Genomic DNA, 13,764 nt, shown 5'->3' on the forward strand with positions numbered 1-13,764 from the left:
TAACCTGGGATAGATCCCATCCGGACCTGGGGACTTGTCCACTTTACTGCCTTTTAGAATACCCAAAACCGCCCCCTTCCTTATGCCAACTTGACCGAGAGTATTTTAACATCCCCCTAACCTCAACATCCGTCATGTCCCTCTCCTTGGTGAATACCAATGCAAAGTACTCGTTAACAATCTCACCCATTTCCTCTGACTCCACGCATAAATTCCCTCTTTTGTCTTTGAGTGGGCCAATCCTTTCTCTAGTTACACTCTTGCTCCTTATATACGAATAAAAGGCTTTGGGATTTTCCTTAACCCTGTTAGCCAAAGATATTTCATGACCCCTTTTAGCCCTCTTTATTGCGCGTTTGAGATTGGTCCTACTTTCCCGATATTCCTCCAAAGCTTCATCAGATTTAAGTCGCCTAGACCTTATGTATGCTTCCTTTTTCATCTTAACTAGTCTCACAATTCCACCCGTCATCCATGGTTCCCTAATCTTGCCATTTCTATCCCTCATTTTCACAGGGACATGTCTGTCCTGCACTCTAATCAACCTTTCCTTAAAAGACTCCCACATTTCAAAATCTGAACCCCTCCCTCCTGCACCATCTCTCAAACCACGTATTCATTCTGACTATTCTTGAATTTCTACTCTGACTGTCTTGTGGCACTGGTAGCAATCCTGAGATTACTACCTTTGAGGTCCTACTTTTTAACTTATCTCCTAACTCCCTAAATTCTGATTGTAGGACCTCATCCCATTTTTTACCTATATCATTGGTGCCTATATGCACCACGACAACTGGCTGTTCACCCTCCACCTTCAGTATGTCCTGCAGCCGATCTGAGACATCCCTGACCCGTGCAACCGGGAGGCAACATACCATTCGGGAGTCTCGTTTTCGACCACAGAAATGCCTGTCTACACCCCTTACGATTGAATCCCCTATGGCTATAACCCTGCCAGTCTTTTTCCCGCCCTTCTGTGCAGCAGAGCCAGCCATGGTGCCATGAACCTGGCTACTACTTCCTTCCCCTGGTGAGTCATCTCCCCCAACAGTATCCAAAACGGTATACCTGTTTTGGAGGGAGATGACCGCAGGGGACACCTGCACTGCCTTCCTGCTCTTTTGGTCACCCATTCCCTGTCTCCCTCACCAATCCTAATCTGCGGTGTGACCAACTCACTGCACGTGCTAGCCATGACCTCCTCAGCATTGCGGATGCTCCAAAGTGAGTCCATCCGCAGCCCCAGAGCCGTCATGCGGTCTAACAGGAGCTGCAGCTGGACACACTTCCCGCACATGAAGGAGTCAGGGGCATCGGCCGCGTCCCTGAACTCCCACATTGAGCACGAGGAGCATAACACGGGTCTGGGATCTCCTGCCATTTTTACACTTTACCTTAACTGATTACAAATATAACATCAAATATAATATGTGTCCCTCAATCAGTCTCACAAAAAAACAATTTGCCCCATCATTTATCTTGGTGCTGCTTCTGGGATCTTGCTGTGCACACATTGGCTGCCGCATTTCCCACATTACAACAGCGACCACATAAATAACCACCCAGTAATTACACTGGACGGCATTCTGTTGTTGCGGCAAAGAAAGGCAAGTCGTTCTTTAAACTGAAGGCATGTTTGCAGAAGGTGTGATAGGGAGACGATAGCAAGTCCTGACATGGCAAGGAATATCTCTGCACAGATTGAGACCGCGATCGCCCACAAAAACCTGTCTCTGAGGTCAGGTCAACGGCACTCAGGAAAAATAATCCTTCAACACTCCAGGCACCTTGCACGACTGGAGATAGCCTTTCACTGCAGGTTTTGTGACAAATCCCAGCAGCTTTGACATGTCACTTACATGTGGCAGAGTCACCCTACACTGGGCCATCCCCTCTCGCTCCAACGTTGTTTCATTAAAACGTGACCTCTCGCTTGAGGTAATATATTATTCGCAATTTTCATGTGTGCCAGAGCCAGTCTACACACACACACACACACAACAAGCAGCGGTCTTTGTTGCAACAAGTATTTAAGTCCCTCCAGGCTACAGCCTGCCAGTCTGGGAACTATCGTGAGAAATGCGCATTCTCTGAGCACAGCTATCGGTCCTTCAGATCTCTTTCTGTGATTGAGATATTTAGCGTTCAATGCGAATTCTGCACGCCTTTTTAAAAAGACCATTCTCAGGTTGAATGGAGCTGTTGGATTTCGAGGCAAAGATTCCTTCACCCACTAGGGGGCAGTCGGAAACAAGGGAATGCGATGAGTTGCTGCAATCAAGGAATTGAGTGAGTGAACATGTGCAGCTCACATCTCACCAGCCCAGGCCAACTATTCATTGGTGATAACCCCAAAGCTATAAGAAGGTGAGAGAGGTCAATCTTGGCTGACACGTGGAGGTAGTTTGGACGCTTAGCTTAAGGAGCTTATTATGCGGGGTTAAGCAACCTCATAACCAAGCTGTTTTTTATTATTTTTGTGAGACATTGAGATTTCGTGGGTATGCTTGGCCAGGCCAGCATTTATTTCCCATTCTTAATCGCCCGTTGAGAAGGTGGGCGTGAGCTGCCTTCTGGAACCGCTGCAGTCCGTGTGATGTTGGTAATGGGCGGCATGGTGATTGGCACTGCTGCCTCACAGCGTCAGGGATCCAGGTTCAATTCCGGCCTCGGGTGACTGTGTGGAGTCTGCACTTCCTCCCCGTGTCTGCTCCTCCCTCTTGGTGCTCCGATTTCCTCCCACAGTCCAAAGATGTGCTGTTAGGTGGATTGGCCGTGATAAATTGCCCTTAGTGTGTCCAAAGGTTAGGTGGAGTTATGAGGATAGGGCGGGAGAGTGGGCCTAGGGTACAGTTTTGGAGGGTCGGTGCAGATTTGATGGACCGAATGGCCTCCTTCTGCGCTGTAGAGATTCTATAATACACCCACAGTGCTGTTAGGGAGGGAAGTCCAGGAATCAGCAACAGTGAAGGAGCGGCGATTATATTTCCAAGTCAGGATGGTGGGTGACCTGGAGGGGAAATTTCAGGTGGTAGGGTATCTGCTCTTCTACTAGATAGTAGAGATTGCGGGTTTGGAAGGTGCTGTCAAAGGACCCACGCTGAGTTGCTACAGTGCACCTTGCAGATGTTACATCGAGCTGTCACTGTGCGTTCGTATCGAAGGGAATTCATTTTGAAAGTGATGGATGAAGTGCCAATCAGGCGGGCTGCTTTGTCCTGGATGGTGTCGAGCTTCTTGATGTGTTGTTGGAGCCGCGCTCACCCAGGCAACTGGAGAATTCCATTACACTCCTGTGCCTTGTCGATGGCGGGACAGGCTTTGGGGGGGTCAGGAGGTGAGTTACTCGCCGCAGGATTCCCAGCCTCTGACCTGCTCTTGTTGCCACAGTATTAATATGGGGCTCGTCCAGTTCAGTTTCTGGCCAATGAGGAGAAACCTCTTCACCCAGAGAGTGGCGAATCTGTGGAATTCGCTACCACAGAAAGTAGTTGAGGCCAAAAGTTGTGTAATTTCAAAAAGGAATTAGATCTAGCTCTTGGGGCTCAAGGGATCAAGTGATATGGGGGAAGGCAGGGTCAGGGTATTGAACTTAATGATCAGCCATGATCATAATGAATGGCGAGGTAGGCTCGAAGGGCCGAATGGCCTCCTCCTGCTCCGATTTTTTATGTTTCAATGGTAACCCCCAGGATAGAGATAATGGGAGATTCAGCAATGGTAACCCCATTGAATGTCAAGGGGCGATGATTTGATTTCCTCTTGTTGGAAAAGGCCATTGCTTGCCTCTTGTGTGAGTGGAACTTGCCACTTGTCAGCCCGAGCCTGGATATTGTCCAGGCCTTGCTGCATTTGGACATGGACTGTCTCATTATCTGAGGAGTCACAAATGGTGCAGTCGTCCGCAAACATCCCCACTTCTGACCTTATGATGGAAGGGAGGTTATTGTTGAAGCAGCTGAAGATGTTTGGGCCGGGGACACTACCCTGAGGAACTCCTGCAGTGATGTCCTGGCGCTCAGACGACTAATCTCCAAATCTTCAACAACCACAACCATCTTCCTTTGTGCCGGGTATGACTCCAACCAGTGGAGAGGTTTCCCCCTGATCCCCATTGCCTCCAGTTTAGCTAGGGCTCCTTGATTTAAAAAATAATAATTTAGAGTACCTAATTCATTTTTTCCGATTAAGGGGCAATTTAGCGTGGCCAATCCACCCGCCCTGCACATCTTTGGGTTGTGGGGGCGAAACCCACGCAAACACGGGGAGAATGTGCAAACTCCACACGGACAGTGACCCAGAGCCGGGATCGAACCTTGGATCTCGGCGCCGTGAGGCAGCAATGCTCACCCACTGCGCCACCGTGCTTCCCTTAGGGCTCCTTGATGCCATACTCAAATGCTGCCTTGATGTCGAGGGCAGTCACACTCACCTCACCTCTGGAGTTCAGCTCTTTTGTCCACATTTGAACCAAGGCTGTAATGAGGTCAGGAGCTGTGTGACCCTGGCGGAACCCAAACTGAGCGTCTGTGAGCAGGTTATTGCTGAGTAAGTGTAAATGAAAAAGTGGAAGAGGAGCACAGTGAAGAGGACGGTAAAAACATTACCAGGGTAACAGCAGAACTGAGAGGTGTTACAATTCTGAGGTTTATAAGATTATTATATTTTTGGACTGTAGTTTTAAATTTCGGGCAAATGAAAGGGGTCATGTGACTAGCTCTCAGGTTTTCCTGACAGTATGTTAGAGACTAAGGGAAGGCTTAGATTGGCTTATTGGGAAGAAGGCGCAAGGTATTTATGCTTGGGGCAATGGCAGAAGACTCTAAATTTACAATGAGTATGCTGTGAGTCTCTCAATGTCCCGGACGGTGATGTAAGGTATTGGGTTGTAAACAGTTGTGCTATAAACCATCCATTTACTTCTAAGGTGAAAGGGAGTTGAGGTCAAGGATAGATAACCAGTAGTTCTACCTAAATGCAAGATTAATGTGCTTCACATTGCCATTGGGAAGAGGTGGAGGAAGCCATTTTGATATCAGGTTACAGGCTTCCCTACTGTAATAAGCCACATGAGGCCCACTCGGAAACTGTAATTCATCTCCCCGTGGGACTCATGGAATATGAGCTCCCCCACTGGTGGGCGGAGGCCCACACAGCTGAGCTCGTAAGATAGAGCAAAAAAACAGCCCAAACAGGGACCGACATGTTGGTTGTCCCAATGGGACTGTGTAGTGTTAATTGTTCGCTGCCTTGGGCAGACTTTATCTTACCTTAATTAATATCTATGTTCTTCCTACCACTGGCTTCCTGGTCATTAAACCTTCAAATCAGTGAATATCCTGGGCAGACAGCAGTTTTATATAGCCAGCAGACTCTGTGAGCTTTTTGACTCTGTGAGCTTCCACAGCCACATGTGGGAGGGAGATGGTCCTTGGTCGAAGAGACACATCCACCAGCCACCTACAGATTCCAGCAGATTTGTTCTGGCTTGGCCAGGGGGAAGAAGAACAACTGGAACAAGCTGGTGGTGGATTTAAGAAACTCTCTGAAAACTGGGGAAAGCATTTAAAGGTGGTCACACAAAGTTACTACTCGGCGAACCGGGGACACAGGAACCCATGGGAAACTGTTTGCTATAAGGGCTGTAAGTCCACGGTGAGTGATATGCACATCACATCAGAAAAACTAATGGGACTGAAACGGGACTTCCTGCTGCAGAAAGTGGGCGCGATTAAGTTTCAGAGTGTAAAGCTTCGTCTCTCTCCCATGGACACCTGGAATACCTTGGAGCCAAAATCCTGGAGGTCACTTAAAACAGGCGTTAGGTTCCTTCGATAAGCAAACGAGGAGCCTGATGTCTCGATCTCGCTCCTTTCACAGGAACTAGATGAACCAGAGGATCCCCAGCAAGCAGCAGCTCAGAATGGGCCCACACACCCCCACTGTGTCCCCCATCTGCATTCCCGGTGAGTTGAGACTGAGATTCCATCAGATCCATCAAAGGGTACGTACCTGCATATGTCTCAGATTTATCTTTGCACTGCGCATGATGTTGGAAACACAATTTTCTACATCTTGTTAATTGCGGTCAAGAATTCTTGGCTGAGCCACAGTTCACTGATGATGAAAATGTGAAGGACCCCGCAGAAATACAGATCAGATCAGACAGAAAGACTCACTGTGACTACAGTGAACTTCAAACAAGGGAATGATTGCCAACAAAAAATGTAAATGAATGACGTACATTTAACATCGTAAAATGTCCCAAGATGCTTAACAGGAATGATAAAAGCATTTTTGAAATTTTTTGACACCAAGCCATAGAAGGGAAGAGGACTAAAAGTGTGATCAAGGCTGCAAGTTTTAAAGAGCAACTTAAAGGAGGAGACATAGGTAGCGAGGTGACTAGGTTTTGGGAGGGAATTTTTAATTCATAGCGTTTTACAGCACAGAAAAGGCCCTTCGGCACAACATTGTGGGCCGAGGGGCCTGTGCTGTGCTGTACAGTTCTATGTTCTATGTTCAGCCCATCATGTCTGCGCCCGCTGCCAAACAGGTTAGGGCCCAGGCAGATGATGGCACGGACACCAATGGTGGAGCGATGTGTATCAGGGATGAGCAAATGATTGGAATGAGAGGATTGGGGAGATCTCAGAGGATTGTGGGGCTAGAGGAGGTTACAGAGACAGGGAGGTGTGAGGGATTTGAAAGCAGAAATGTGAATCTTAAAAATATAGTGATGTTGGCCTGGGAGCCAGGGGGAGGGAAGCGAGCGCTGGGGTGATAGGCGAGTGAAATTTGGAAGAGACATTACGGAGAGAAGAGGATGAGCTCGAATTTACGTAGGGCGGGAGAGCATTAGGAATGTCGAAACGAGAGGCGGCAAAGGCGTGAGTGAGGGTTTCAGCAGGATATGAGCTGTGCCAGGGGTGAAGTTATCCAACGTTAGGTAGGTGGGAATAGGCAGACCTGCAATGGCATGACTATGTGGGTGGAAGTTAATCTCAATGCAAACGAGGCAGCAAAGTTACAAACAGCTTCATCTCAGACTGTTGCTGGAGAGAGAGATGGAGCTGGTCACTCGGGAACGGAGTTCGAATCAGGGACTGAAAACAATGGTTTCAGTCTTCCCGACATTTAATTGGAGAAAAGGTCTGCTCATCCAGTACTGGATGTCAGACAAGCAATCTGAAAATATAAGGGAATTTAATAATAATTTAATTTAAGGGAAAACAATTCTAGTCTCTGCAGTTTGTCCTTATAATTAAACCCTTTTATTTATTTATTTGTTTATAAATTTAGAGTATCCAATTCATGTTTTTCCAATTAAGGGGCAGTTTAGCCTGGCCAATCCACCTAGCCTGCACATCTTTGGGTTGTGGGGACGATAACCCACGCAAACACGGGGAGAATGGGCAAACTCCACACGGACAGCGACCCAGGGCCGGGATCGAGGCGCCGCGAGGCTGCAGGGCTAACCACTACGCCACCTTGATGCCCAATTAAACCCTTCTAACCCCAGTTTCATCCTGGTGAATTGATGCTGCACCTCTCCCCATGGCCAATATTTCCTTCCTGAGGTGTGGGACCCAGAATCGACCACTGCTGAAGCTGTGGCTCCAACCAGAACTCCCGGAGGCAATAGGAGAATTTACATTTATAGAAAACTGCAATCCAGCTTTAATGTCTCACTGGATCCCAAAGTCTGCAAAGAGCCTCTGGCAGTGAAATGAAGTTATCTGAACAGTTGAACTATATGCAAAGGATATAGAGCAACACAAATAACGTTTAGCTAACGGTAGCTGTGAAGGGAACATTCCTTTTCCTGCTCTGATTAGAATCACGGGTTTTGGTATCTGGCACTTGCTGTTTGTACTTCCAGCAGTTTTGGGTCATTTATTATTTTCCAGAGTTCCTTTTTCAGTCGCTGGTTTTATTGCTGTTGGCATTGCTGCCATTGATCGAGCTGTTACCATGGGTCTCATCCCGGTGTGAGTTTAGGGATTGCTCCGACCCTCTGCTGTAAATTACTGAGGTGACGGCTTGCCGAGACCTTGCCAGAGACCGTGTCTGCTCTCACTCCCTTTCCTTGTGCGGCAGATGTTGTTTAGGACCTCTCTCTCTCTATGGGAGTCTGTAACCACTAGGAACAAGCCAAGAGTGGAATGCCTAGCGGGCACCATGCAAAACAGATGTTGTAAATCATAGAAATGTCTTTGTCCGTTTATGCGACGTCAGTGTGGGCCATTCAAAAATTACAATACATGTTATTTCAGCGACTAGTTTGCAAAAAAGAAATCCTTTGAATTCACAATCTATTTTCTTTACATGATTCTGAGCGTGTGACACAATCCAGCAATATATCCCCTGCTGACGATAAGAATTGCGTGATGTGAAAAGCACCCTTTTAACCTTCCAGAATACTGACAGAAAACATTGCAGCGTTTAAAATTTCAGGTGCATGTTGCACAAGCTAAAATGAGAAGAATTTGTTTGCTCTTTGCACAGGGAGTTGCTGTGAGCTGGAAGGGGCTGCCAGAAAGGGCGGTGAATAAAATCCTTAATACCTTTCAGAAGTGGTTAGCACTGTTGCTTCACAGCGGCAGGATCCCAGGTTCGATTCCCGGCTTGGGTCACTGTCTCTGCGGAGCCTGCACGTTCTCCCCGTTTCCTCCCACAAGTCCCGAAAGACGTGCTGTTAGGTGAATTGGGTGATGGGGTGGGGGTGATTGGGGGGGGGGGAGATGGGGGTGATGGGGTGACGGTGACGGGGTGGGGGTGACGGAGTGGGGGTGACGGGGTGGGGGAGACGGGGTGGGGGTGACGGGGTGGAGGAGACGGGGTGGAGGAGACGGGGTGGGGGTGACGGGGTGGGGATTTGATGAGGGGGGGGAAAGAGTGTGGAGGAGGGTGGTGATTGTCAACTAGCCAGGACACAACTGCAATAGGCTGAAGATAGCTTGTGGACATATTCTTGCTGTCAATTTCAAATGAAGTATTGAACACAGCTGGATATAAAAGCACGAGAGAGTTTATTGAGATACAGGAAGGTTATTTCAGCAGCTCCAGCTGAGGCTGCTTGCCATGGTGACAAGATTCAGTGAGATGGTGCTCGCTGCACACTCTTAATCACCAAGATAAAAGCAAATTACTGCCGTCACTGGAATCTGAAACAAAAACAGAAAATACTGGAAAATCTCAGCAGGTCTGACAAAGTCTGTAGAGAGAGAGAAGAGGGCTAATTAATGTTTCAGTCCGGATGACTCTTTGTCAAGGCTTAATCAGATCTAATTCAACAAACTTCACCTTCGAAGCAGCTAATTCAGGTTGTTTGTATATTATACAATTGTATTATCTGTGAAGGGGTTAGTTTGCTGAATTGGATGGACAGTGGTTTGATGCAGAGTGAGACTAACAGCCCAGGTTCAATTCCCCTACCAGCTGAGGTTATTTGTAAAGAGCAGCCTCTGAGAATGTAGCTACATTTACATTTTATTACCTGTAAAGCATTCTGGAACTTTGTGAGGTCATGTTGGAGCCTGATATCGAATCACAGATTGGTTACAGTCGGGAAGGAGTCCATTCAGGATGTCATATCTGTGCCAACCCTCTACCAGAGCAATTTACTGAATCCCACTACTCCTCCTTGTCTCCGTAGCCCTGCAAATTTCTTTTTGTTCAGATCATAGAATCCCTATAGTGCAGAAGGAGGCCATTTGGCCCATCAAGTCCATACCGAGTTTCTAAAAAAGCACCCCACCCAAGCCCAATCCCTGACCCTATCCCCGTAACCACACCTAGGGGCAATCCACCTAACCTGCACACCTTTGGACTGTGGGAGGAAACCGGAGCACCCGGAGGAAACCCACGCAGACACGGAGAGAACGTGCAAACTCCACAAAGACAGTGACCCAAGCCGGGAATCGAACCTGAGACCCTGGAGCTGTGAGGCAGCGGTGCCAACCACTGTGCCGCCCCTTGATAATTGTCAAATTCCATTTTGAAAGCCTCGATTGACCCTGCCTCCTTCACATACTGAGGCGGTGCATTCTAGACTCTCACCACTCTCCATCTGAAAAAGATGTTCTTTATGTAGCCGTTGTGTGTTTTGTCAATCACCTTAAACCATTGTCCACCGGCTCTTGATGCTTCCACCAATAATTTCTCCCAATCTCTGTCCAGACCTCTCATGATTTTGAACACCTCTATCAAATCTCCTCACAACTTTCTCTTTGCTGAAGAGGACAGTCCCAGTTTCTCCAATCTATCTGTACAACTAAAGTCCTTTATTATAGAATTTACAGTGCAGAAGGAGGCCATTCGGCCCATCGAGTCTGCACCGGCTCTTGGAAAGAGCACCCTACCCAAGCCCACACCTCCACCCTATCCCTATAACCCAGTAACCCCACCCAACACTAAGGGCAATTTTGAACACTAAGGGCAATTTATCATGGCCAATCCACCTAACCTGCACATCTTTGGACCGTGGGAGGAAACCGGAGCACCCGGAGGAAACCCACGCAGACACGGGGAGAACGTGCAGACTCCGCACAGACAGTGACCCAAGTTGGGAATCGAACCTGGGACCCTGGAGCTGTGAAGCAACTGTGCTAACCACTGTGCTACCGTGCTGCCCAGCCGTGCTACCGTGCTGCCCAATCACTGAGTCCTTTCTCACAAATCTTTTGTGCACCCACTTTAATGCTCTCATGTCCTCCCTGTATTTGGTGGCCAGAACTGGACACAATATTCTGGCTGAGGCAGTGTTTAACATAACCTCCTTGCTCTTGTACTCTATGTCCCTATTGATAAAGCCCAGGATGCTGTTTGCTTTACTCACTGAACCTGTACTGCCACCTTCAATGACGTGTGCAAAACCACAGATAGGCCCCTCTATTTCCAGCGCCCCTTTCGAATTGTACCCTTTATTTTATATTACCGTTCTACTTTCTTAAAAGTCATCTGCTGCATGTCTGGCCAATCCACCTGCTTGCCTCCTCTAGAATTTGGTCACTATCCTCCTCATGGTTCACAATACTTCCTAGTGTTGTGTCAACTGCAAATTTTGAAATTGCACTCTGTACACGCAAGTTGAGGTAGTTGATATATATGTCCTTTTTTAAATTCCTTCATGGGATGTGGCCACCGCTGGCTGGGCCAGCGTTTGTTGCCCATTCGCAATGGAACTGAGTGCGCACCACTGGCAAGGCCAATATTTGTCCCACATCCATCGTAAGAAGCCATTTCTGAGCGAATCTAACAGTCAACCACATCGCTGTGGGTCTGGAGTCACGTGTAGGCCAGACCGGGTAAGGTCGGCAGATTTCCTTCCCTCAAGGACATTAGAGAACCAGGTGGGTTTTCCCCGGGAATTAGTGCTCGTTTCATGGTCACCGTTACTGAAACTAACTTTTAAAAAATATTTCAGATTTGTTAACTGAGTTTAAATTCCGCCAGTTGCTCCGATGGGATTTGAACCCATGCCCCGAGGCTATTAGCCTGGACCTCTGGATCACTAGCCCATTAACATGACCACTCATTTCCCCCAACAGGAAAAGCACCGGCCCTTACACTGACCCCAATATATATTGCCTGGCCGAATGTAACCTGTGGGGTCGAGCTATTTTCTTTTTTTTTTTCCAGAAAATATTTTAAGGCTTTTATAATTTTAACACCTTAAACAAAGAGATCCAACAAACAATAAACCCACAATAACATAGGTATTGCATTTTCTTAACACGTACCATCAACAGTGATGAGATGTAGTGGCCAGTGGGAGGAGTCTTGTGCGGAGCGCTACGACCCCCTGGGCCAGTGCGGGGTCAATTCCAACCTCACTTGACCCGGAGTCACAACACAATTGAAATTAACTATTATTTTTTAGAAATTACCCAAAGTCTTTGGTCTTTGGCTGCCCAATAATTACAGTCACCAGGTTTGTAAATTTAAACACAATTAATTTTCATTACTAACAATAACTATGATTAAATAGGCAGCAAGCACAACTGATTAACTATTATCTAATCCCTCACATCCCCCCACTCTTTAACTCGCCCCACCCTCTACCCACACACGCAAGATAGACAAACACAGAGGGGAAAGAGGGGTGGGAAGAAAAATAATACAAAGTGTAAAAAGATAAGAGTCTTTGCTTCAAGTTTGATTATCTTTTTGTCTCGGCCTTTAGTTGAGTGAGGATTTTGCTTTCAATCTGTAATGATTTTCACTATAGATTCATCAGGATCTCAAGACTTCTCTGCAAATTCAGAAACAGCAGGCAAGAAACCTTTTTTTAGAGGAAGAGAGAGAGAGCAACATACAGCTTCTTCCCTCAACATCGAGGAGAGTTCTGTTTCTTTCCTGGGTCCTCTGAAAGCGTCCCACCTGACTGAAGACAATCACTGTCTGTTGCCGGGCAGAATATTGCCTTTGGCGAATCCATTGGCCACCAGCCAACCAATCAAACCGATCCCTCTGAGCTCTAAGGTGCCAGAAAGTCTGAGTTCTTCTGTTAAAAAGCTAAATCTTCATAGCACAGTGTACTCTTTTGTAACTTTTGAGTTTCTCACTTCTCTGTCTCGACATAAAGGTTATGTCCCATTAAATATCCATGATGAAAAAATTATAAGGGCAAAGTAAAAGACATGGGAAGTAAGGGAATCACAGGGAGGGGACCCTACAGGAGCGCAAATCCCGGCATGGATCGCGAGGGCCGAACTGGCTTGGTTCTATGCTGTACAGTGTGCGTGAGAACTAGATTGGCAGGAATAGAGCAGGAGAGTAGACTCCAGTTAAGTGCTCAAGGTTTAAAATGGCAATTCAATAATTGGAAAATAAATCCTCAGAACTGAGGAAAAGGGCTGTGATTGAAGAGCTCATAAATTGTCACGAGGACAATTCAAGGAACGGAGGACTTAGGAGCAGGAATGGGTCATTCGGCCTTTAGAGCCTGCTGTGTTATTTGATCAAATCATTGCTGATTTGGTTGTGGTCTCGATTCCACTTTCTTCTCTGCCCCCCAGAACCTTTGCCACAACCCCATGTCGATCAGAAAATTTGTCTAACTCAGCCTTGAATACATCAAATGACATAGCCTCCACTGCTTTCTGTGTTGGGGATTACAAAGACTAACGACCTTCTGAAAGAAAGAAATTCTCCATATCCCTATCTTATTTTGAACTATGCCCTTGTGGTGAATGTATTCACCTAATGCAGGATACTGTAACCTATGACTTGGAAGTGGTGTTACGAGCTGCTTCCAGGTACTGTACTGTAACCCCAGTGGGCTTCGCCTCTGGCTCCGCCTTCACCGGGGCTACATATAGATCGGCCACGTGTGGGTGGCACTCATCTGTACAGCCGACTCTGGCTAGGCAAGTTCACGATTAATAAAGCCTAATGTTCACTCGCTATCTCTGCCTCTACCGACGGTGAATTGAAGGTATAAGAACTAGGAGCAGGAGTCGGCCATCTGGCCCCTCGAGCCTGCTCCACCATTCAATGAGATCATGGCTGATCTTTTGTGGACTTAGCCCCACTTTCCGGCCCGAACACCATACCCCTTAATCCCTTTATTCTTCAAAAAACTATCTATCTTTATCTTAAAAACATTTAATGAAGGAGATTTATATCAGCCCTTTAGTTCTAGATTCCCCACAAGAGGACAATATCATATCAATTTCCCTCAGGATCTTATGTGTTTCATAAGATCACTCTCATTCTTTAAATTCTGTGGTCCAACTCTCCCGTAAGATAACACCTTCA

The sequence above is a fragment of the Scyliorhinus torazame genome, chromosome 7 (genome assembly GCF_047496885.1).
Source record: "Scyliorhinus torazame isolate Kashiwa2021f chromosome 7, sScyTor2.1, whole genome shotgun sequence".
Lineage (NCBI taxonomy): Eukaryota > Metazoa > Chordata > Chondrichthyes > Carcharhiniformes > Scyliorhinidae > Scyliorhinus > Scyliorhinus torazame.